At 37.9% G+C, this 26394-nt stretch overlaps 2 long non-coding RNA genes across 2 annotated transcripts; one reads left to right on the top strand and one right to left on the bottom strand.

Moving 5' to 3' along the window:
* Positions 1-1839: 1839 nt before the first annotated feature.
* Positions 1840-3200, top strand: LOC144015580 (uncharacterized). The gene is made up of 3 exons (XR_013282763.1): positions 1840-2132; positions 2574-2804; positions 3076-3200. It is a non-coding gene; the product is annotated as an uncharacterized LOC144015580 (long non-coding RNA).
* A 374-nt stretch (positions 3201-3574) lies between these two features.
* LOC144015620 (uncharacterized) lies at positions 3575-4794 on the bottom strand. The gene is made up of 3 exons (XR_013282779.1): positions 4450-4794; positions 3996-4082; positions 3575-3914 (listed from the first exon to the last, which is right to left on the bottom strand). It is a non-coding gene; the product is annotated as an uncharacterized LOC144015620 (long non-coding RNA).
* Positions 4795-26394: the final 21600 nt, after the last annotated feature.

Here is a 26394-nt window from a genome sequence, read left to right as displayed (position 1 = left end):
ATTATTAGAGCAATATCCTTAGTGAATAGGTGGGTAACTGGGCGCAGACTGCGGGTGCAGTTGTGGTGCAATATTTCGCGCTATTACCTGACGCAGCGCATTCGTAGTGAATATGCCCCAAATTTGCTGTTTCATTTTGCAGTTTGAACATTTAATTCAGTAATTCTTTTGGATACCACTAGAGGGAGCCTACATTGCAAAAGTGGTAAGTATAAGACACTTTTTTACTTAGCCCATTGAATTCTTTCATAAATTATGACTACGTGAATTATGAATAAAATTAAATGTTTTTAAATAAACAGTTTTACATGTTTAACATATGCCTTTTAACTTTTTTTGTTCTTGTTTTACCTTTGAATGACTTTTAAAGGTGGATTCAAGGATTTTCTCGAAAAGTGGACGCCAAACATATGTTTGTCACGTTTAAAGACCATCCAACCAGCTTTCCTGCTCGTCCGGGGGAAACGCCTTTTAAATGTCACTAACGTCCGAGCTCATCTTCGTCATCATCTTCATCAGTCTCTGCAGCCGTCCTCGCTTCATCCGGATTTCCTCTTGCGGCTCTCAGCTATTTTCAAAGTACGCGGTCAGCTCGGTGGAGCTACAACGATGAAAGGCCGAATCCGAAGCTCAGCGTCTGCATGCAACAAACACTCGAAGTGCGCATGCGCAGCTAGGAACGAGCGCGCACGGCGTCATTACGCATATTGATTGACTGGATCGAGGAACAACCGTTAAGATGATCCACCCGGAAGACGCTGCCAAAAAAAAAACCCCACCTTTAAAGTAAGCTGTCGTTTGTGTTCTTGGTTAAGTATTGTTAGAGGGATACTTGACTCATTAAGCCATTTTGAGGAGGAAGAATATATTTTTGTTAACTTATGACCAAACCCAGAAAACAGGTGAGCCATGATTGGTCATTACCTGAGCCCTGAGTACCTGTGATGTCATTTTCAGTCGACCGCAAGTGGCGAAATGTGTTTTAAATAAATTCTAAAATACGAACTTTTTATTGCTGAAAGTGGCTAAATGAGTCAAGTATCCCTTTTAAAATACAGTCAAAAGGTCCCTTTTTTATGACATTGTAGTACAATAATAATAATAATTCTGTTCATTGCATTGTATCAATAAGATATATTGCAGAGGTAAGTATTTTTTTTCCCAGTGCTGTCGAACCGTCGGGCGTCATTTCGTCCATTGTTCATATTGATCGCAGCGTCCAGCCCACTGATGGCCGAGTGAATGTGACTAATTGAAATGAAGTCAATGCAACAAGTCGTCATTAATAAGGACTTTCTTCTGCTCTGCACGAATACGGTTTGGAGAGGCTTTGCTGCTCAACAGTGCTACGCAATAAAAACTCACGTTTTCATTTTAAGCTGTTTTTGTATAACTTTCATCTTCCTATTTTAGAAAGCAGAAAATTAAACTCATTTTATTTAAAATATTTTTTATGGTAGAAAATAATTGACTGACTATTTTTAATTTTTTTACACAGTTTTTATATAATTTGTAATATGTTAGAAAGCAGCTAATAAATTGATTCATTATGATAAATGTATATTTTAGATAGATAAATGTACTAAAGTCAGCATAACACACAAATCAGAAGTCATATACTGTACTTGTCAACAAAAACAGAACTTATACTGTTGATTGAAAAGTGTTACGGCTGAAGTGATGCTTGTGATCGTCACTTATTTCCACATTCTCCAATTCAAATAATTGTTTATCATTACTGATAAAAGATTAAAAACGCACACGCAAACCGACACTGAGAATACATCATACATACAATGCAATCATAACCAAAGTCAGGATCCAATATCATCAATAGGTCGCTTGCACATGTCGTCACTTCCGCCTCGGATTTCTCGTAGTCGCCATGCTGGGTGGCCTCCATTTACGTAGCGATTCGGTCTAACACGTATCTATCACGTTTGTTTTCTGCGTTTAAAATGGTACATTGTTGCTGCATCGTTGGCTGTTCGAACAAAGCCAAGGGGGGAAATGGTCGGTCTTTTTTCCGAATTCCGAAAATAATTAGGAACCAGGGCCTGGAGACAGGAGTGCGGACTCCGGAGGGAAGTCGTTACTTTGGGCTCGTGTGTGCAGCGATCACTTTGTGAGCGGTAAGCTTGTTTACCTTTATTTAATGCATGAGGATTAATAACGTTTCGACCGCCCATATATGGGCAAGTTGCTTATGTTTTGGATTCATGAGCAAGCAAGTTCGGTAGTACAAGCTGGCTAGCGGACGTTAGCCGAAAGCTAACATCGAACATTTTCACCCAAGTAGTGCCAGTGCAAAGTGTTTACTGCTGAAATTGGATTGATTAGTCTTGGGCTTTTAATGCCGATAACATGTTTTTTGGTGGCAAAATGTAAACTTGGAAAAAAAAAGAGACAGAAGGGGCTGATGCAAGAAAACAGACCCCCGGGGGTGATGCAAGAAAACAGACCCCCGGTAGCCTACACATCATGCTAAAGAACTTATTCACGGCCACCCTACTGCGGTAAAATAACCAGTCTTTCCATATTTTATTTGTTTATATATTTGTTTATTTTAACAGGTCGCCCTGCGCCCGTTTTTCTGTCCAATCATCCCGACTGGGCTCCAACATTAAAGTTGGGTCCCAAGTTACAACATCTATGTCTCAGCCCAGTCGGTGCCAAGATATGAACGTGCACAGGAGAGACAAGCAAAGAAAAGACGACTCGAAGTGGCAGAGATTGTTGCAGTTATGCAGCCAGATGGCTCCAGTAACCTGTACCCTCAAGTACTGCTGACATCATTGACTCTGGTATGCCACTCAGAATTCATTACATGATATATTGTATGCATGAGTGAATGTATGTGTTTGTTTGTGTGTGTACACGCACCTTATATTTTAGAGACATTTGGAAGTGTTTATAGAAATAAGTATTTGCCTGTAGCAATGTTCATACATTAAAAAAATGCAACAAAATGTGTACATTTCTTTTACACTGACAAAAAACTATACTACTTTACTATATTAAACCTATTACTGGTACCGTATTTTTTTGTGATTTTTTTCTTTATTTTTTCTTTAGGGATCTCATGCCACACCGACTTGATTGCCAATGACATGATGGAAACGAAGGCGAGCATCAAAGCATTGGAGGAGGACAACATGCGACTGTTTGTTTGGCGCTAATAAAGGCAGCGTTTATACAAATTCTATTGTTGGGTTTGTTTACAAAGCTATACATAATACAAATGACAGGATTTGACTCAATGTGCAATATGGTCCCTCTTAAAGTAATGGCATAAATCTCTATTATTTCTAAAAGCACAAAAAATGAAGTGAATAATGATTAGATGTAGTAATTTCAGGGTTAAAAAATTGATCTGTTAATTAATGTATTTATTTTAGCACAGGTGCCTACCATCCTGATGACGGTATGATGTAATGTTGATGGGGTACGCAATGACTTTCATTATACTATGTACAGAGGAAAAAGTTGCTCTCTTTTAAATTTGTTTAATGAAAGACAAGTACCAGTACTGTGTTACAGTTTTACCAATAATCCTTGTTTCACACTTGTCACAAAACCACTGTCCTTTTGGCAGTCTAGATTGGCACACTTCAAGTGATATCATTTGATTTTACAATCTGCTGCAGCACAAAAAACTACTTTATTCCGCATCTTTGAAGTACATGAGCAAGTGGTAGGTGACAGCGGCTGAGCAGGAACACTGGAAGTCCACTGCTGATCTAGTAAATGCTCTCCCGAGCAGTTCAGGTAAGGAGGGGATTTTGGGGGGGAAAAAAACTCTGGCTTTTCCAGCTGGCCAAAACGAGCGATCTGGGTGGACTCGCTCAATCACACTTTGTCCACACCACAAAGTCGCAGAAGTCCCGTCCAGTTAAACTCATCTGTGCCTGAATCTGAAAATATTACAAACATTGTAATGAAAATATGAAACATAGAATTAAATAAGAAACTACAAAAAGTAAAGCCATACATACCTGGTAATACTATTGGTGTTGTCGTGACAAGTGATGGGAATTGTTGCCATCTGGCACCAGACAGAAATTGGGTGTTGTGACAGCCTCCTTAACCGTGAGATCATAAGAAAAGCTGTCAGTATGCTCAGTAGTTACCATGAACACGTTTTATTGTACTGGAAACTGAAACTAAAAATACGTCCTCTGAGAGTGGTTAACCTTAACCATTTAGAATAAGTTGATTAAGTAACATGTAACTAGTGAAAGGGTAGCATTAAATTTAATTAAGCCACGGGGAGGCTGTGCAGTTACTTTTTATTCTTATACGCTCTGACATATTTGCCTGTTATAAAATTATTAGAAAAACCACATCAGGTAAACCCAGCTGTGCATGTAAACACAATGATAACAGGAAGCCTGAGAACAAATCAACATTTTTGTGTGCAGAATTACCAACACCATGTGGTTTACTTACGTGCAACAGCAACCGTTTCTTCTGATGCGATGTTAAAGTTTACACTCTGTATCCACCCGCTTACAAAATAATTGTAAGCCTCCAGGGATTTGTTGGCGTGTTATGGAGCATGTTGTCAACACGAGGTAGGGAAAGATGTCCAGAGATGTCACATTTGGCCAGCAAGCTTTCTCCGTCAAAAAAAAAAATCACCCTTGGTCAGGACGTAATTAGGATCAATCCCGCCACACAGAGACACCTTCTGCCTGTATCGTTGTTTTTGATCTTCCGGTAAATCGTGAAAATACTGCGAAAATTACATCAGGTTAATAAGCGCTACCGTGTAACTCGCGAGTGTACCTTGTGAACCGGCGGACACCCAATATGGCGCCCGAAGGAAAAACTCCCATGATGCATTACGATGTGCAAGCGACCTATAGCAACTTAATTATGAGCATTTACTGTACTTCTGAGAGAGAAAAAAGATTTTATAACTTATAATTATCCAATCCATACTTTCCAAATATTTCATTACTTAGTTTTATAAATGGTCAACAATTTTACTACCTTTAATATCAACTGTTAAACGATTCCACATTTTCACGCCGTAAACTGTTATGCTTTTCAATATGGTATGAAACATTGTTTGCCTAAAATTTACTTTCATCTTGAAATTAGACACACACATTTTCATGGCCGACATTAAAAATAAACTACTTATTTTATTTTATTTTTTTTGTTTGTTTTAAAGATATTTTTACATTTATCGTAGGAATTAATGCAAAAAAATAAAGATGCATTATTATTTTCATGGCAGTTGACTTGTGGACTGCATAATATTTATGTATTTTTTTCCCAATGTAATTTGTAATGTATCTTAGAAAGCAAAAATGTAGTTCAGCTATTTATATTTTTATGTTTTTGCTGGTAAAGAAAAATGGCTAATATAGTTTTTATTAATTTTAATATTTTCATATTTTTAATAACAGAAAATAAAATCAACTTTTTCAACAATTATATAGTTTTGTTTGTGTTTTTTAAATGGCTTTTTAATAACCTAAAATAAAATAAACGTTTTAAAACAACTACCGGTATATTGTTTTTTGTTTTGTTTTGTTTTTTGTGTTTTTGTTTTTTACGTCTGACAGTATTTTGTTGTTTTAGTATTTTTAACGTAATATTTTTCTAGATGATATTTAAAATGTCATTTAAAATTCCTGCTAGTTTGTTTTCATATAGGTTTGATATATGAAAATGAAATTGATATTTATCATTCTTATTTTTATATTTTAGAAGGCACATAGATAGATAAAAAAAAAATAGATATGTACTTTTTCTGTTTTAAGCTGGTTTTGTTTGACATAAATTATTAATATATTGGTAACCTTCTTTTCCATTCTACCTTTCATATACCATCCTTGTTTCCTTCCTTTCATACAAATATTGCTTTTCTTTCCTTCCTACATTTCATCCTTGAATCCATGCACAGTACATGAAATCTGAAATGAAAGCCCAACTATTGCGTATTGTATCTTTCAATAGTGAGGCCGTCAGATGTCTGACGTCTCAAATACAAGTTATGTTACAATACGTTTGATTCAAATAAAACTAGCGTGTTGTTAATTAATCCATCATCTTTTCTTATTGCAAAGGATGCACTTTGCCAAGACGGATGGCACTGCAGTCCGCGTGTATTGATAGACTGTACGAGGAGAGAGTGAGGGAGTGAATCATGTAGTTTGGCGGGATTTTGGGCTGTCTTGTTCTTCTTCCTCCACAGTGGCTGTCAGCTTCAATTAAAGTTGACAAAGGGCTCCCGGAATCCTAATTGCGGCCGTCGGTCCTTTTTTTTTTTTTTTTTTTCTGGACCTGGAGGCCCTCCAAGCGTTCGGTCCAGCGGCGATGCCCCCTCCCCACCGAATTAAGTGGGGTGGCTCGCCCACAGACACCAAAGGTCATCATTAGCGGGCCTGCCGATGGAAGGGGACACACGGGGAGAGACAGCACTGTCATGTGGCTGTCTCCGCGATGACAAGGAGCGCGATTCTACTCGCTCTGCACCTCCCTTTTCTGCCTGATTGTGAGTTAGGAGAAAGGGGAACATGGACTTTGTAGCTGGACTTGCCAATGATCGCCATGACAACGATACACACAGCCTGGAGAAAAGGCCCCAAAGTTGTTCATTGTTGGAATAAAATATCCCCTCATTCACTTACGTGGCTTCAGGGGCGTGCAGAGGGGAGGGGTCACCTGGTAGCCACCTGAGTGGGCGGAGCATCCACAAACTTCCCACCCTAGTCGAGCAAAAAATTTTATGGCATGGTTCGTCATCGGCCAAAGATTCCATAGGATTGATGGGAATTCACTTTTTAAAAAGTATTTTCATATAGGTGGCAATTTTTAAGTATAATTTTAGATATCATTTTATATATATGTATTCATGTTTTTGATTAGCCGACTATAAATACTGATTATCTGCATTTATCACAAAAAGCGAAGTGCGCATCTCGAATTCAAGGTGCATTATGGGTAGCGGCGTGGTGCATTGTGGGTCAGCGAAATTACCAAACGGTCATTGAAAATGAATTGGATCCGATGAAATCGGCTCTGATAGAAATGTTTCAACGGCTGGAAAGTTGCTCTTTTTTATTAACATGCATAGCATGTTGTTTACTGATATCGGGGAAGTTGACTTGCAAGTTTTAAAGTGTACAGTTTGGCAAAGATTGTCACCACTCGAATCTCCGCCATTCAAATTGATAGGGTAGCCTCGTATTTTCCCTCGCGCATGCGCAAACTTAATGCGCACTTCGCTTATTTTTCTTGTCTTGTTAATATTTACATTTTTGCTGACAAATATATAGTGTACATTTTAAATATACATAAAAATTGATTAATTGTCCTTATTGATGACAGGAAAAAAAAAATTGGAGAGTCAAGAAAATGGAGCGATGTAGCCAAGAGGAAATTGGAGTGTGATACAGATGCATTGGTAAGCTATCATTAGCCTTTGCGTTTATGTTTGTCCATCCATCCATTTTCTTAACCGCTTAATCCTCAAAAGGGTCGCGGGGGTGCAAACAAACAATCATGTTTAAAAAAGAAAAAAAGTTGTAAACTATCCCAGATGGAAAAAAAAAATAGATAACACTATAGGGTAAAACAATAAAATGAATGTAAATTATGAAAAATATAACTGCAACTATTAAAAAGCAACTAAGATTAGCAAAAATTATGGAAAAAAATTCCAGCACATCCATCCACCGTAAAAGTTCCTCCACTTGCTTTGATCTGCCAACACCATGGTCCATGTGGAATCCAGCCATTTGCGTGAGAACCAGCAAAGTCAAGCTGGCCACCATGACAGTTGTTCGTGCTCCCCAATGCGCCACAATGCCAACTTTAAAATAGTCTAGTTAGTATGCTAGGAACGCAAAGTGCACTGAGGCAATTGAGGCAATTGTACTCCTGTGTACCGCTTGTGTGCAACCCCGATTACAAAATGAAGCTACAGCTGTTGCTTTGTGTAGGCGAAAAAAGTAGGATTCCAGAGGATGACGTTCTATACTTTTCAACCAAAAGTAGGCTGTGCTAAAATACTTCTTGTTTTCATTCTTCTTCTTTCAAATTAACACCATCGCAAATTAACTGGTCCGGGCTGCCATCTAGTGGTTGACAGTGAAATTACACCCTGTATAAACAAAACAATTATTAACTGTACAAAAAAAAAAAAATCAGTAGAATAGCCGTGTCGCGGGGTTTTATTAACACAATAAAAATTACAATAAAACTTTCTATTAGCAATGATTGCTAAAAATGCTAATAAGGAAAAGAGTCAAAGAAATAAGCAGTGAGAAAATGGATTCATGAGCGCAAGTGAGAATCTTCACCTTTGATTTCGGATGAATCGGAAGAGCGATTGAGAGGCGGTCCAATGAGATGCTCATATGTGACTTTTATTAGGAAGAGGCGGGCGGGGAGGATTTCTGATCTGGGACGAGGGTCCGTGTACAATTTAAGGCGAGAAAGGCACGGTTGAAATAGAAGTGAAATCGTGGAGAGAAAGGGAGGGATGCGCGGCAGATTGGGTGATAAATCTTGTTCTGATCAGGTTTCTCTGGTGCCCTCACCCCTCACTCTCTTTCTAGGGGTAATTAATCAATCCCAGACTGCGGCCATTGATCGGCCCCTACACTCCCCCCCTTCGCAAACCCTCTCAGTATGTTTACACTCCTCGATTGCGTTTGCCACCAAGCCCCTCGACGCTGCTCAATCTCGCCGGCGCCAGATTGTGACACCGCGCCCTCGGACGCCGTCAAACCAAACAAGCCATCGATTGACATCTCCATGAAAATCAATCGACTTATTCTGTCTTCTTTTTCGGTTTGATCATAATCCTTTGCGGTCGTATCGTGCGACACAAACTTTTTTTTGTTGTGGTCACCGAGCGAGCACCCGTCGAGCGACGTCATTTACTCGATCAACATTGACACAAAGGATTTGATGATCAAGTGCTTTAATGCGGACCCTTTCGATTTCAGAAGGCTCTTGAACAGTTTTGAACGGGAATGAAATGTCAAACATATGGCTACATTTTTTATTTTTTTTGGGTAGGCAGGTCAAAATGTCTGTTTTGAGTATTTAAGGTTGATAGCCAGTTTTGTTTTGTTTTTTAACTCATTCACTCCCAATCATTTTCACTGAAGTGTTTTCCTGGATTTTGACTGATTTTGCAAGGCCCGCGAAATATCATGTTCTATTGCTATAAAAATATGGAACCTACCAAAAGAGAGATTAGAGTCTCTTGTTTTATCAGGAAAAAAAAGTATATTCCTTTTTGTTTCCTATGTGCAGCAATTAGCAATAGAACATAGCTAAGTTTCATCATTATTCACAATTCTGCTTAGGACTGTGGAGAAATCAGCTTGTTTTAACATGGCCTGGTTGATCTCTTATGCTGCCACTCAAACATTTTCTGCAGTAGAGAGACTGCATCAAAGCCTTCTCTATGGTCTGGCATAAAAAATAAATAAATAAATATATAAATAACGTATAAATACGTCTTTGGGAAACTTAAAACATTTTAAATATGACGCATTTATACGTTTTTGGGAGCTGATGAGTTAATAGTCAACTTTTTTTTAAATGTTTCAAAAATGTGAGACTCGTAAGCCACGTGACTGTAATGCTCATTGATAAGAGGGCTGCCGCCAGGTTCGCGTGAGCGCATCACATGATTCACCTTCCCTGCCAGGCGGATGACGTACGCGGTTTGCAGAAAGCAAAAAACTTGATCTTTTAATTCGGTTTGTAACTGGAAGCACCACGTGAGCCGCGTTTGCTGGAGCCAGCCGGGCTAAAAAAAAGAAAGCAGGGCCAATTGCTGGCAATCAGTGGCATTGTCGGTGAATGTGGATAAGCGGGGATGGTGAACCTTTGTGTATTCATGGACGCCCTTCAAGGGATATTCAATCTTTAGTATTTTATATTATGAACATTATTGGGTGATTTGTTAGAAAAGATCTTCAAAGTTGTTTTGTTTGTTTTTTTGTTTTTTTTAATTAGGGTTTTAGTATTTAACGGTGGTCTGCATCAAATACTGTTGTGGGCAGTAAATGGCCCACACACTGGCTTAGATTGACAACTATACAATGAAATAGACACTTCATTAAAACTCATTTACTCCCAATAACGTATAAATACGTTTTTTAATGTTCTAAGTGTCCCAAAGACGTATTTATACGTTGTTGTTGTTGTTTTATGCTAGAGCATACAGAAGGCTTTGATGCAGCCTCTCAACTGCAAAGAACGGTTGCAGAAATGGTAGTTATTACACAAACGGCCAGTAGTTGGCAGAAGAGCAAAGGCGATCAACCATGGCCATGTTGACAAAAAGCTCAATTACAGCTCTCTTCTAATGCTAATTGCTGCAAAACGGAAACAGATAGAAACAGACTTTTTTTTTCCCCTGATGAAAGAAGAGACTTTAATCTTTCTTTTGATAGGTTCCATGCTTTTATAGAAATAGAACACAATATTCTGTGGACCTTGCAAAATCAGTCAAAATCCAGTAAAACAGCCGGGAGCGAACGGAATTGCTTCTGTGAAAATGGCTGGGAGTGAATGAGTTAAGTACACCTGAACATCACATGTCATCAAATACGGTGAACTATTTATTTAGTCCTGGAGGATCATAAAGCATCAACACTGCATCTAGCATGTACACAATCATGAACCCATGTCACAGAATGATTGAAATTAGTAGTGAAATTATTCAACACAAACTATTTTTGCGTATAGCTCATCAATAGTATTAGCTGGCATACTAGCCTAAATAACACGCTAGCACAATCTGAAGGTGCATTCAAGGACCTACAGCAAAATGAGATATCTCAAATTCAGATGAAAAACACTATCAATGAATTGAACCTGACAACAACAGCGACATTCCGTCAGATGGTGACAAAGTTATACTTGAATTGCTTTGGCTTAGATAATAATAGAATATAATAATATGGGATACGTTTAAAAAAATAAATAAATACATGCTAGGGATCTATGAATAGAAATTCTGCCTTTAAAAGGATGAATAATGCTCACTTTTAACGGTCTCATCTTTTCAGGCAAAAAAAAAAAAAAAAGTAAAATTGATGTATACATAATACTTATCTTTTTTTCATTTTGTATGTATTTATTATCTAATTTAGTATGTAAATGTGTTTATTTTTATGTTTATTTGTGCATTCTGTGGTTTAAATGAACACATTTATCAAACCCATAGCAGTGCACATAAAATAGAATTTAAAATGATGTTTAGAAAGTAAAATTTCATGATTTCTGTTTCATTTCTGATCTTGCATGATACATTTAGCACGCATCAGGATACACACATTAACACATTCTCATCATGATTAATATTGGTAAGTAAAATTTTATGACAATACCAAAAGTTATTAAATAACACTAAGTCATAATGTAAATAACAATAAAAACAATGTCACAAGAGATGCAAGTAATAATTGAAATACACTTTAACAAGCTAATATTTACTTCATAATTAAAACAATGCATAATTAAATACAACAAATTATTTAAATGCAATTATTTAAATGTTATTAATTTAGAAGTAGTTTTTAAGTTAAAAAATACAAACTGCAACAGCAGCATATTGTTTTATTTCGTTTAAAAATATGTAATGTGCCTTTGCAAACATAATAATGTTCAATCAATCATCTCATTGAACTTTTGATGAGACCTCATTATACAATATTGTTATTTCTCATATTTCACTTGACGAGGGTCATTGTGTGAAAATGAACTCCTCAAAGTATTTCGCAGCTGAACATAAACCAGCATGTGGAGCAAACACAATCGCCTTGATTTGCCTCTTGAATGAAAACAATAATTGAATATTAAAAAAAAAAAGAAAAAAAAGAAAAAACAGAAATCATTAAGGCTGCTCCACCTCCGCCATGATTGTTCCTCGGCATTGGAGGACGCAGGAGCAGCTTTGAGTGGGCGGCGTGATATCGCAATCTGTTCTCCCCCCTGCGGAGCGGCGCTGTCGAGTCCAGCCTTTTGCTTTGGCCTTTCTGCACACAGCAGAACAAGAGAGGGAGCGAGCGAGGGAGGAATTTAAGGACAAACAATTATGAAAGAGTAGCATGTGACACAAGAACACAGCGCGACGTCGCTCCTATGATGTGTCGTTTGGTTATTAAACAGTCTGCTTTGCATAATGTTTTTTTTTTTTCAGTCACTTTCCCCATTGGAAGTAATTAAAAAAAATTTCCTTTTTTTTTTTTTTTTTTAATTCTAAAATTTTCTTCCACCTGCTCCTTGCTTTCTCCGGACATCATACTCACACTGTCATCTGCCGTCATCACGGTCGTCTGCCGACCTCATGGTAAATGTCTAACCTCAACTGTCATCACTAATGTAAAGAGGGAAGGGGCTTAGAATGAACATAAAGAATCATGTCTGTGAGTATTGTTACGGTGATTGTTTAAATATATGTTGCTGCACCATTATACAAAGCTTTATAAGTAACCATTAAAAACCACGCAGGAGGGGTCTTGTTGGTGCTGGACTTCACTTTGATGGATTGGATGTACTGACTTCTATTGATCTCACTCTGCCTTATCGATCCTTCCCTCCTTCCTCTCTTTAGTTTTTCCTCTGGGCTCTTGAGATCTCGCTAAATTTGCTGGAATTTAGAGGCTTCCGGGGTTGGCGTAAGACTTTGATTTTGTAATCATGGGGAAGGCAGGAAGTGTTTGGTCGGTGCTGGATGTCACTTTGATTTACCTTTCTTTTCTCTTTATTTCTTTTTTTTTCTGACCTTTTCTCTGGTCTCCTGACCATTTAAATCTCACGACTCTGGCAAGATTCTGAAGTACCTGGTTAAGGCGAAGGGTAATGGGATATTTATAAGGTTTTAGGTGAATGAATGAGTATAAATTTATACGTATTTGCACGCACGCACACGCACGCACGCAAACGCACGCACGCAAACGCACACACGCAAACGCACGCACGCACGCACGCAAACGCACGCACACATACACACACACAAAAAAAAAAAAAAAGAGCAATGATGACGAGACGTTGAATCGGTAAGACTACCGAATGAACAATTCTGAGCTCTTCAAAAAAAAAAAAAAAAAAAAAGTAACCATTAAATGCTAGTTTTGTTAGCCCCTCTATGCTGTTTTGCATTGTGTGTTAGCATTAAGCTAAATTCTGTTTTTGATTAAATACATATAATGTATTCTTTTAAAACTCATTTGCTCCCAATAACATGTAAATACGTTTTTTTTAATTGTCCCAAAGACGTATGTATATGTTTTGTTTTTGTTTTTGTTTTTTTTTATGCTAGAGGATACAGAAGGCTTCAACGCAGCCTCTCAACTGCAAAGAACGGTTGCAGAACTGATAGTTATTACACAAACGGCCAGAAGGTGGCATCAGAGCAAAGGAGATCAACCAGGGTCATGTAGAAAAAAAAAAGCTAAATTACTTCGAATTTTAAATAGATTCGTCAAAACTGATTAAACTTAGCTCTCTTCTAATGCTTATTGCTGCAAAACGGAAACAGATAGAAACATACTTTTGTTTCCTGATGAAAGAAGAGACTTTAATCTTTCTTTTGATAGGTCCCATGCTTTTATAGCAACAAAACACAATACTCTGTGGGCCTTGCAAAATCAGTCAAAATCAAGTAAAACAGCCGGGAGATTGCTTCTGTGAAAATGGCTGGGAGTGAATGAGTTAATGTCAAACTTAAACTGGGAATGCCAATAAACAGCTTGAATACATACAATTGTTTTCACACTCTTAGCACTCGTAAGTCAATTCAAGACAAAAAAAAAATAGCTGTGCAAAGGCTCCTATCTCAAAAACCTCTTCGAGAAGTTATAATGACAACAGTTTGAACATCTATTGCTGAGTATCGTACTGAAGGCGCCACTGTAATGGAGTATGCGTCTGCTACCCTGCACATCCATAACAACTGTATCGTAGGTTTTCACATTTTACACCGTAAACAAGACCCCAATGCCCCTTCAATAAAAAGCTTACTATACACACTAATTTCTTTCTTTCTACTCTGCATCTTTCAAAGCTTTTATTAGAGAGCATCAGTGTCACCTTCTGCTGTCTCCCACCTCCTCCAACACCTTCTGTCATCATGTCCACAGGTGCATCACATGCAGTAATAAACGCGGACCACCTTGACTCTCTGTTGGCCACTTCATTAGGCACACCGGAAAAATCCAGTGCAGTAAGAAATTGATTTACTTCCTGCTACTGTGTGACTCATATTGTCTTATGTTGTCGATTAGTACATTGATATTGTTGTTAATAGAAATGTTGATATAAAAATTGTTTTAGAATTAAATGAACAGGGAGAGTAGCCTTTTCGTTGACTATGCAGCACTTTAAAACAGCAGAGGCCCCAGAATTTATCCCTGTGGAACACCATGAGTTCCATTATACATGTGAATTCATCTTGTACATATTCGTCTTACCACTTTTTTTTTTTTTTTTTGCTACAGTAATAAAGAAATCCCGAAGTACCATCACAACAGCTAAAAGTCGACTATTGAGCACACGTAGTCAATCTGAGTGTAAATGCTTGAGCCCTTCAATTGTATGATGACCTCTTGCCCCAAACGCAGGGGTGTGTAGACTTTTTACATCCACTTTACACACACTATGAATCCAAAGTTTGGTGGTCACTTGGAAATGTTTTTATTTTAGAAATGAAAATCACATTCACAATGTTTTGGCAAGGCAGCTTAACTGATATAGCACATTTCATACACAAGGCAACTCAATGCAACGACGCAACAACAGAGAAATTACAAAAATAATATTTTTGACATTTAACAAAAGACTAAAAACATTTGAAACTGAAGTGAAGAAACACAAACAGGTTTCTAAAATTATGAAAAGGGGGAAAAAAATAAAATTTAAAAATGTTTCTTATTCCACTTGAGTGCAGCATAACAGCTAAATGTCGCTCCACCATGTTTGCTTTGAACTCTGGGATCCACTAATTGACCCAAATCTGCAGACCTCAGATTGTAGACTTTATTTCTTTAACATTATCAGCTTTATTTGAAAACCATATTTATTTTTATAACGTGACCGTAGAATTTTGAACTTTAAAGGGGAATTTATTTTAATCCCATATACAGTAAAAGTACAATAAATGTCAATAGATGACAATGTTCAATTTTGCTCATTGAACAATAAGTTTATGATCGTGTTTGTGCTGCATCACAAAAATAGATGAGCTGTTTCTAATATTTGACCACCCTTCTAATGCTAGCATGCTATGCTAATAGCTAATAGTGACTGTCATATTTAGTAAAGGCGCCCTTTTTCATCTTGTGGGTGTACCTAATGAAATGTCCACCTCTCAGGAGTAATGAAAGACCCACTCGAGATCCACCAAAATCTGACCCCCCTAAATGAGACACCCCCCCCCCAGCCTTCATACACGTCATCCATATTTCATGCAGCATCTCTCCCTCTCATCTCCATCTTGTGGACTTCTCGCACCCTCACACATTCTATTAGACAATCCGTGCTCCATGTTTTATTCATGTCCTCTGAACATCTGCTTGTCCAGATGTCAGGAATCATCAGAAACCCCCCCACATCCCCCACCCCTCCCTCCAGGGACCGCTGCCTTGACTGGCTGTAAATGAACGTCAAAAGCGGCTGTCAGGCCCGCCGGAGGAATCTTTCATGACTTTTGGGCCCGAGGTGAGCACACTTTGCCGCACATGAAAGTCAACAATGGACACCCCCTTAATTCAGCTGCTGTTTGGAAACGATTTTTTTTTGTGTGTCTGATTGTAGTAGTGGTGGCTGGTGTGCTTTTGACATGGCCGTGGACGGTCCACGAGGGTTGCCTGACTCACTGGAGCCACAACATGAGGAGACCAAGAAAAAAAGAGAGAGAAAAAGAAAAGAGGCTAACAAGTGCCCGCGGACTGACTCACAGCCACGGCAGTATGTCACACTGCGCCTTTATGTACTATATTCTCCCTCTCGCGCGCCACCCTCACCCACTGAAAATGTGTTCTTTTCTCCATGGTGATTAACGCTACCGTTTTTATATGATAACACTAAAATGTCAACAAACATTGTTAGGAAAGCAGCTCGACATGAGCTGCAGTACCTCAACACATACAGAAGAGGTGATTTGTATTAATACAGAGTAGTAAATATAAACACGTTACAATTGTGCACGTTTTTACATAGGCCGAAGGGGCAGCTACTAAAAAGCCCCACAAATTCTGCCTAGCAACATGGCTTTAAAATAAAATAAATGAATGAAGGCCCATAAAAAGATTATTATATATACGATTAATATTACTAAAACCAATGCTACTAATACAAGAAATAAATCCAATAATATATAGGTTGTCACAGTATGTAGCCTAGAGCAATTGAGGTTGAGCCCCACGAATTCTGCCTAGCAACAAGAGACTTTAAAGAATAATAAACAAAGAAATTATTGTACAGGGTCAGGCAAAATGATCTGACACATTTCGAGGTTTATCTATCCATCCATCCATTTTCTTGACCACATATTCCTTACAGGGGTCGCGGGGCATGCTGGAGCCTATCTCAGCTGGCTCTGGGCAGTAGGCGGGGTACACCCTGGACTGGTTGCCAGCCAATCGCACCATTTGTAGGTTTAATAAAAGACAAATAAAGTAAAGAAACAAAAAAGTGTTTTTATTTTTGAAAATTACGTATAATGACATTCTGTTTCATTAGGTTTTGAAAATTGAATCAGTAAAATGGGATCCGTTTTTGTCTACACACTGTCGTTTTCGTTTCAATGCAGATCCAGTAGCTTTGAAGCTGGTAACCCATAAAAGATCATGTTACAAGCTGGTACGGGATCATGTCTACCAAGTTTGAAGTGCAAACGGAACGCTCGTTATGTTGCAGCTACAGATTCATTTGTTTTGATTAACATTTCCACAATGAAAGTGCGATGCTCACCAGTCCAATTCATGACATCCACTGAAAAAGAAACAAAAATTAATGGCACTATACGGGAATAAAACAAAAAGTCATTATACGTACTTTTTTTAAAATAAAAACACTTTTTTTTGTTTCTTTATTTGTCTTTTATTAAACCAACAAATGTGTCAGATCATTTTGCCTGACCCTGTATAATGGCAACCCCACAGCCAGAGCCGAACACAGCACCCAGTGCGAATGGTCCCCAGTGACGAACACTGGAGCTAAAACAGAATAAATTAAAAAATAAATCAATAAATAAGTGAAGTAAAATTAAGTAAGAATACATAAAAATAAATAAAATCAAATCAGCCAAAAAGGTGGGTGTGGTACAACAACAACACATTGAGCAATTGGCCATGAGTTCTACCAAGCAACAAGTGACTGATGTAAAAAAAAATAATAAAATAAAAAAAAAGAAGAAATAAAAGGCTCCGATGCTTGTGCTACCTGCTGCTGCTACTACTACTACTACTACTACAATGACTATGATGACTAATATTAAGTAATTCACTGCCAACCCCTTTGTCATAGTTTTCATAGTATGTAACCTGGGGCAGTTATGATTGAGCCCCATGAATTCTGCCTAACAACAAGTGGCTATGAAGTTAAATAAATAAATAAATAAATAAATAAAAGACCCAGAATGGTAAAAATATATATATATTATATGTTCCTAGTATTTAGCCTGGGGCAGAAATGATTGAGCCCTATGAATTCTGCCTAGCAACAAGTGGAACATAAAACATCTTGTACTTTGTAAAAGAAGTATGCTTTCTAACCACAGCACCATTTGCTGGTCCTATTGGTACACTCCCCTACTTGTCAATAAAGCAAATAATTTCTGCTGATCTGGCATCATGGCAGTACTGCAAAAGAACAGCATACTTGGCCATCGAATTTACAACCTGACTCCAGTTCCTGTTCATTTAGAGTAAAAAGTGGAAACAATTCGAAGCAAGGAGCCCACTGCTGAGGCCATAAAAAAACCCCATAAATAATAAGAATAATAATAAAAAAATAATAAAAATAAAAATAAAAAACACTTCCCATTATCATATGCAACATTTATTAGTGCTGCTTGAAAAGTTAAGCTACATTATTCATGGAGCATCCATCTCCTTCACTTGACCAGCCCGGATGACGAAGCTTATTAGCAGTGACAGAATTTTGGTGGGGGGGAATTTTTTTTTTTTTTTAAATTGTCACATGACAACTCACCCCCACTTTATTAGGTACAGCGAAATGATGCATTTGCATCGAGTTATTTAATTTTTCCATCCAAAAAATAAAAAACAATAACATAAACAAAATGCAAATACAGTATTATAATACAAAATAAAAAGAATTAGAAAAATCAAATAATTTAGAATGCACAATTAAATGGAAAATAATTCAAAGTACAAAAGAAAAGAAATATAAGACATATTAAATGTGATAACAACTTAAAATAATAAATAAAATAATAAAAGATACAATAACACAATAAAACACAAAATACTTTTAAATGCAACTAAGTGAAGAATTATTTAAAAGTACATGATGTAATAGAAAAAAATAATAGAATAAAGATTTTTAATAATTAAAATAAAGATAAAATACATCAAAACAAAGTTTAAAAATTCAAATATAATGCATGAAAAATATACTGTTAAAATTCTAGAAAAAAAAAGTTACAAACAAAATATGGAGATATTTAGCAAAATTATATTTAATCCTTTCTTACATTTCTTAAAGACCATATAAATGACTATTTAAATGTTATTTTATAATTAATTCATGTTATTACAATACTATTTAATTAATTTCAATTTCTACATTTTACGTCGTCTTTTTTTTTTTTAAAGAAAAAAGAGAAATGAAAGGGGACATAAAGAAGTCAAACTCGTGATATCTGCCCCTAATCAACATATTAAAAAAATTAAAAAAATAAAATAAAAAGATCAACACAAAAATAAATGACAGCAATACAGTCAAGACGCTTTCAAAGTAACAATTAAAAAAAATAATTCAATAGCATGACCTTGTGCTAAATATTTTTTTTTTCCCCAGTAATTATGCTTTTATACATTTTTTTAAAAATACAAATAGACTGAGATGATTTGGTTTTATAATCTAGATTGTTCCACAAACTGACACCTTGAGTTGAAATACATCGTTCTTTTTGTTTTGTTCTGTATTTAAGTTTGGAAAAAAATATCCGTTACTCTTAATTTATGCTCACTTTCCCTTTTTTTTTTTTTTTTTTTCACATTTAATTTGCATGTTACTTGGTAACATTTCATGATGGGCTTTATACATTATTTTAAGGCGGTTGAACTCCATCAATTCAATCAATTTTTAAGTTTTTAGTTGTATGAATATTGGATTAGTGTGATCTCTGTATCCACAACCGAAAACGACACAAATTCAAAAGGCGTTTATTTTCAAGCCGATTTGGTGCCGAGTGCTGTGAAGTTTTTGGGCCCATCGATCTCCTCACCTGGCAGCGAGGTGAGTGACGGGCCGCGCATCCGCTGGCACATCATTATTTCCCCTCCTCAACAAGAATTGGCCTTTCATCACTCAAACTTTTTACAAAGACAAAAAAAAAACTCTGATGAATTTTTATTGAGACGTTTGTTTTTTAATCTGCGCAATCGATGTGGGCGGGTGGCATCATCGTATAAAGTCGATGAGATTTGCGTGGCGTTTAGTGGCCGCGTTGGAGTTTGGGTGCGAGCGAGCCGCCGCGGGCCGACTTGAGTGGCATAATTGATCAAGTGACGGCCCACTTTTGATTTGACTTTCATTTCATGCGCACGTCTGCGCCGAGTCATCCTTCACTGCCTCTTCCCAGTCACTCCCTCCTTCTTTTCACTTACTCTATAGATTTTCCTCACATGATAAATTGGACTCAGGGAGCCACTGAGGTGTGACCCGGTGCCAGACGACCAGTCCGGATTCTGGTTTTCTTCCTTTTTTTTTTGCTTTAATGTCTCTAATTAGGCCTTTACAGATTTGTAAGGACAAATTTTGTGAAACACTACCAAAAAAATGGCTGTTGTTTTCCTAACCTACTCACGACGTATAGCTCGTGGATTTGGAGCAAATTGGGTTGCTTTTACCCAAGATTGGGCTAATTATTGTGACCCACCAGATTGGGTTGATGATTGATTTGGCTCGTCTAAAAAGCTGAAGCTGGTGGCCATTTTGGGGTTTTATTGAAGTCAATTTGATGTAACATTTCGGGCTCAATTATAACACTGCTGACTTTGGAAACAGGGATTGGGTTTCAAATCCTGATCAGGACCCACCCAGGAAGGGCTCTCGTGATCCAACGTGCTGGGTTATTTAATCAAAATCTTGACCCAAAATGTTGCGATGGAAATTGGGAAAACCTGCCTTGATGACTGGACCGAATGTGGACAGACTGGGCATGATGTGGACAGATTTGAGTTGGCGTGACGTGGACAGACTTGAGTTGGCGTGACGTGGACAGACTTGAGTTGGCGTGACGTGGACGGACTTGAGTTGGCGTGACGTGGACGGACTTGAGTTGCCGTGACGTGGACGGACTTGAGTTGGCGTGACGCGGACGGACTTGAGTTGGCGTGCCGCGGACGGACTTGAATTGGCGTGACGTGGACGGACTTGAGTTGGCGTGACGTGGACAGACTTGAGTTGGCGTGACGTGGACGGACTTGAGTTGGCGTGACGCGGACGGACTTGAGTTGGCGTGCCGTGGACGGACTTGAGTTGACGTGACGTGGACGGACTTGAGTTGGCGTGACGTGGACAGACTTGAGTTGGCGTGACGTGGACGGACTTGAGTTGGCGTGACGTGGACGGACTTGAGTTGGGGTGACGCGGACGGACTTGAGTTGGCGTGACGTGGACGGACTTGAGTTGGCGTGACGTGGACGGACTTGAGTTGGCATGACGTGGACGGACTTGAGTTGGCGTGACGTGGACGGACTTGAGTTGGCGTGACGTGGACGGATTTGAGTTGGCGTGACGTGGACGGACTTGAGTTGGCGTGACGTGGACGGACTTGAGTTGGCATGACGTGGACGGACTTGAGTTGGCGTGACGTGGACGGACTTGAGTTGGCATGACGTGGACGGACTTGAGTTGGCGTGCCGTGGACGGACTTGAATTGACGTGACGTGGACGGACTTGAGTTGGCGTGACGTGGACAGACTTGAGTTGGCGTGACGTAGACGGACTTGAGTTGGCGTGACGTGGACAGACTTGAGTTGGCGTGACGTGGACGGACTTGAGTTGGTGTGACGTGGATGGACTTGAGTTGACATGACGTGGACGGACTTGAGTTGGTGTGACGTGGACGGACTTGAGTTGGCATGACGTGGACGGATTTGAGTTGGCGTGACGTGGACGGACTTGAGTTGGCGTAACGCGGACGGACTTGAGTTGGCGTGACGTGGACGGACTTGAATTGACGTGACGTGGACGGACTTGAGTTGGCGTGACGTGGACAGACTTGAGTTGGCGTGACGTGGACGGACTTGAGTTGATGTGGAGACACTTGGCTAGGAGGTGAGACACTTGAGTGGACGGTGAGACACGTGAATAGACGTTGAGAAACTTGACCGGACGTTGAGAAACTTGACCAGACGTAGAGAACTTGACCACAGCTTAGCACCTTTACTGGACAAGACAAGACAAGACAATGCTCCCATGATGCGTGAACAAACACCACTCCCTAAATACAACACTAACGAACCACTAACAATACACAGCTGGGAAACACAGCAGGCAGAGGGCACCAATTAGTAACACACACGGGGAGGGTGGAGCACACACAGGTGGACGAGGTTAACCATGACGAGACCAGGCAGACAAAACCGGACAAAAGACAACATAAACACCCAAAACTATACCAAAACCCAACCCCCCAAAACCGAAACATGGCACTGCCTGGGTATAAATAACCCAGCATTGGCTCGGTTCATTTTGGACCTAGCACTGGGTTAGCTACTTCACCCATGGTTACTTTTGACCAAGCAATTTTAAGAGCGTATGAATATCAATAGGTTCACACTATAGCTTCCTGCCACTAGGTGGCCATAAGGCATCAGTCAGTTATTTACATGTCCACATTAAGTTGAAGAAGAAATCTGACAGTGAAAATTGTGGATAAGAAAAAAAGAAACCAAAGGTTTGACAAAGCTCACTAAAAGAAAACATTTCCCATCCTTTTGCTGAGCAAAAATCAAATTATGAGTCATTTTGTGGCAATAAGCTTGAGACTCTACGCATATTTTATTTCAGCAATTCTTTGCACTGTTCTGGACAAAATATTAACTTTTTGCTGCTGAAAGTATCCCTTTAAACAATGTAAAAAAATATATATACAATTGAGACCTTAAAAAGCATTTTTTTAAGACAATAATTGGATAACAATTTAATAATAACAAAATTTAAGTATATGGTGGTGCCTTAAAAGGTTTCAAGTCATTCCTTGATCACACAAATAAATTGTTTTCCTCATTCAAATGAATGGAAAAGCCATTAATCTGCGAGACAGAGAAATACGTTCCATGCAGCGACAAAAAAAAATTGCAAAAAAAAAATTGCAAAAAAAAAATTGCCAAAAAAAAATTGCAAAAAAAAAATTGTAATGTGTTTTTGAAATTACAAAAAAAAAAAATAGCCTTATATATTATTGTATAAAACCAAAGTGTAATGACATAATTACACTAATTTGAATGCAAAATGATGAAAACATTTTTTGCCATTTTTTCCCCTTCAATATATGGCCATTGTCCTGCTCCTTCTATTGTATGCGCGTTGGTCACCTGGGGGCAGTATAATACTGACAAACTGGCAATCGTATTAGTCGTTCTTTGCAGAGGAAAAAGAATATACACCGGTGAGTGTTGTTGTGGTGTCTACATGTGATGCTCTACTATTTATTTTTCAAATACTTATTGCTGAAAGGGTTCTAACGCCGCAACATACTCTTTTTGAGCCTGTTTATGGTGGTTTACTTTGTTTGTTAGCATCGGGCTAAACAGACTACAGCAAAGGACACATCTAATTCTGTTCCTCAACCATGGGAATAAACAGCTTGAAGCCTCTTTTGAAGAATTGCTCGCATCTGCAGAACTGTTAATTGTTGTAGAGCAGGGGTGTCCAAACTTTTTCATTTGAGGGCCACATACAGAGTATCCGAAGGAAGCTAGGGCCATTTTGAAATTGTCTGACTTTATTAAACACCCTAAAACTAATAAGTCGATTAATTTGTACTATAGTTTAGCTAGTTATTTTTAAACAGGACAGTTTGGAATTTTTCATGATTTTGGGGTGGCCCACACCCCTGTATGCCACAAGAATAGATCCGCCCCATCTCTGAACCAATCTGCACATTCAGAATCCAATTAAGAGTCGTCGCTAATAAAATGACAAATTTTCAATCACTTGAGCATCTTGGTTAATCATTAATGTGATGTGTTCACAAATTAGACCTTAACACAGACAGCGGAACATGGAGGAAAAACAGTTTTGCTTCTGGAACTGAAATCACTGACTTAATTCATTAAATTACAAAATTATTTAAGATTTAAATAGTTTCTTTGCATATCTAGAAAAACAGGCTGCATCAAAAGTATTTTTTTTGTGTATGCTAAGGGCCGCTAAAAAAATAGATGGTGGGCCGCAAATGACTAGGGGTGTTAAAAAATATATATATATATCGATTCGGCAATATATCGCGATACTACAGCACGCGATTCTTGAATCGATTCAATAGGCAGTTGAATCGATTTTTTAACATCCATTTTTGATGAAAAAATATTGAACAAAACGTCTAACTTTCACACCTTAAGCATGGAAGAATGTTATATTAATGGAACATTAAGCCTTACTATTTTATTTCAATGCTGTTCTAACATGAAAAAGGTTGTTAAACCTGTTTGTTAACTCATTCAGCGCCATTGACGGCTATACACGTCAAAGTCGGGCTGTGCAATTAATTGAAATTCAATTATAATTTAAATTATTACACTCCACAATTACAAAATCAGCATAATCGCAAAGTAAAAAGATTATTGAGTTGTTTAAAATTCTACATTTGCACCTTTTTTTAAATTTTAAAATAACTAATTTGATCAATTTTGTTTCATCCAAAAGGAACTTGCATAAATATAGTGTTTCAAATAATTTTATTTGTCTTAATATTTTTTTTATTAGTTTTTTATGTTTAAAAATTTTCTTGTTTCGTACCAAATATAAAAACAATGCACAGTGCAAATGTTGCACTCCAACTTTCACATTTTTGCCAACATAAATAAATATATATTATTATAAATTCTCTTTTGTCCAAAACTTAATTATAGTGTTTCTATTTTTTTTTTATTTGGTCCTAATATTTTTAAACGCTTAAACATTTTCTTGTTTTGTGCAAAAACATAAATAACCGTTTGAATAATCGTGATTTCAACTATTGCCAAAATAATCCTAATTATTATTTTTCCCATAATCAAGCAGCCCTACGTCAAAGATCCATTTTTACTGGGCTGGCAGTGAATGAGTTAAATACAGTGGCTCACAGTTATAAAACTGAAGTTTGACATCAATAAATAATAAATTTTCATACAAATCTTACTGTAACGAAGGACGGGCCCGTCTAGACTTTGCCGTGTGATTGACAGTGGCTGTAGCCAATCAGAAGTTGGCTGAGTTTGGTTGAGAGCGCACCGCTTGTTAAGGCTCGTTAAGTTATACACGTTGATGTGTAGACATCGTAGTTGGGTCAGTGTGTGCCAATTACAGAGTGTGCGTCATAAAAGTGAGTATTGTGTTAATAGCCCGATATAATGATTAATGCACGATTCGTGGAGCAAAGAGTATTGTTATATCCGTGGGCCGTTGACCATTGTTTACATATGCTAATCGCTAGCGTGCTGGTGGCCCAGTCATACGAAGTTCATTTTATAAGATACTCTCGACTGAGGCGTTTTTTGTTTATTTGTGTACCTTTACAAAGTGTTGTGTCTGATATGTTTTTATTTTACTTGTGTTACAGAACCACACACATACACAATAACTTGTACAAAGTAGCCACACACCCATAGTTGGACTAATAAAAAGAGAACTGAATCATCTCCTCGCATTCTTACCGATGCCCCCTGGCGACCGCAAATCTCAAGGAACCAGCACATTAGCGCTCCCTAAAACACTTACAGTGTACATGCACAAGTTTACTGAATGGTATTTTCTAGGGGTGTGAATTGCCTCGTACCTGACGATTCGATTCGTATCACGATTCACAGGTCACGATTCGATTCGATACCGATTAATCCCGATACGAATTTATAAGTCGATTGTTGCGATTTTTTTTCATTCAAATTTAGAAAATACTAATCAGTACGCTTGTAGAGTGTAAGATTTATATGAAAATGTATTATTTATTTATCTGAAATTTCAGTCTTATAGAGGTTGTAATCTGTTTGATGTTTGAACAGCATTAAAATAAAATATTAAGGCTTAATGTTCCGTTCATATAACATTCTTCCATGCTCAAGGTGTGAATCCTAACCCGAAGTCAGACGTTTTGTTGAATATTTTTCCATTAAAAATGGAAGTTTAAAAATCGATTCACACACACACACACAAAAAAAAGGCAATGATGATAAGACGTTGAATCGGTAAGACTACCGAATGAACAATTGAGCTCTTAAAAAATAAAAAAATAAAAAAAAAAAATTTTTTTTTTATTGAATCGATTCAATAAAAAAAAATATTTTTTTTTTATTGAATCGATTCAAGAATCGCGCGATGTAGTATCGCGATATATCGCCGAATCGATTTTTTTTTTAACACCCCTAGTATTTTCTAAATTGAGTAAAAAAAAAAAAAAAATCGTAACAATCGACTTGTAAATTCATATCGGGATTAATCGGTATCGAATCGAATCGTGACCTATGAATTGTGATACGGATCGAATCGTCAGGTACGAGGCAATTCACACCCCTACAAATGGGTCGTAGTTTGGACACCACAGTTGTCAAGTTCGGTTGACTTCACAATGACTTAACATGTGATGATATTTCAAACTTCTGAAGCTTATTTGAACTCCGAATGTTCTGAGGAGTTCCGCATGCGCCGTGACGCCTTTCGTTTGTTTTAATTCATCCGAACTTTGTAAACAGTCATTCCAATCACGCCTCGGCGATGTTGTTTTTTGTTGTTGTTGTTGTTGACTTCCCGCGGTGTGATTGAAGAAAAGCATGTATTGTCTGCATGCTGCCATCCATCACCTCCCCGCCCCCTCCCCTCCCTTCACCCTCATCTCTCCTCACCACCAGGCGAGCATTTGAATTCTTTCCCTGTGCGAAGTGGGCAGAAACAAGCGCCGTAACGTATGTTGAGTAGATTGAATCCTCTCATACAGGATTCCTGTTTTGTTTTTGT

The sequence above is a fragment of the Festucalex cinctus genome, chromosome 1 (genome assembly GCF_051991245.1).
Source record: "Festucalex cinctus isolate MCC-2025b chromosome 1, RoL_Fcin_1.0, whole genome shotgun sequence".
NCBI classification, from domain to species: Eukaryota; Metazoa; Chordata; class Actinopteri; order Syngnathiformes; family Syngnathidae; genus Festucalex; species Festucalex cinctus.
The sequence above is the reverse complement of the archived record's forward strand: the minus strand, read 5'-3'. Positions and strand labels throughout refer to the sequence as shown.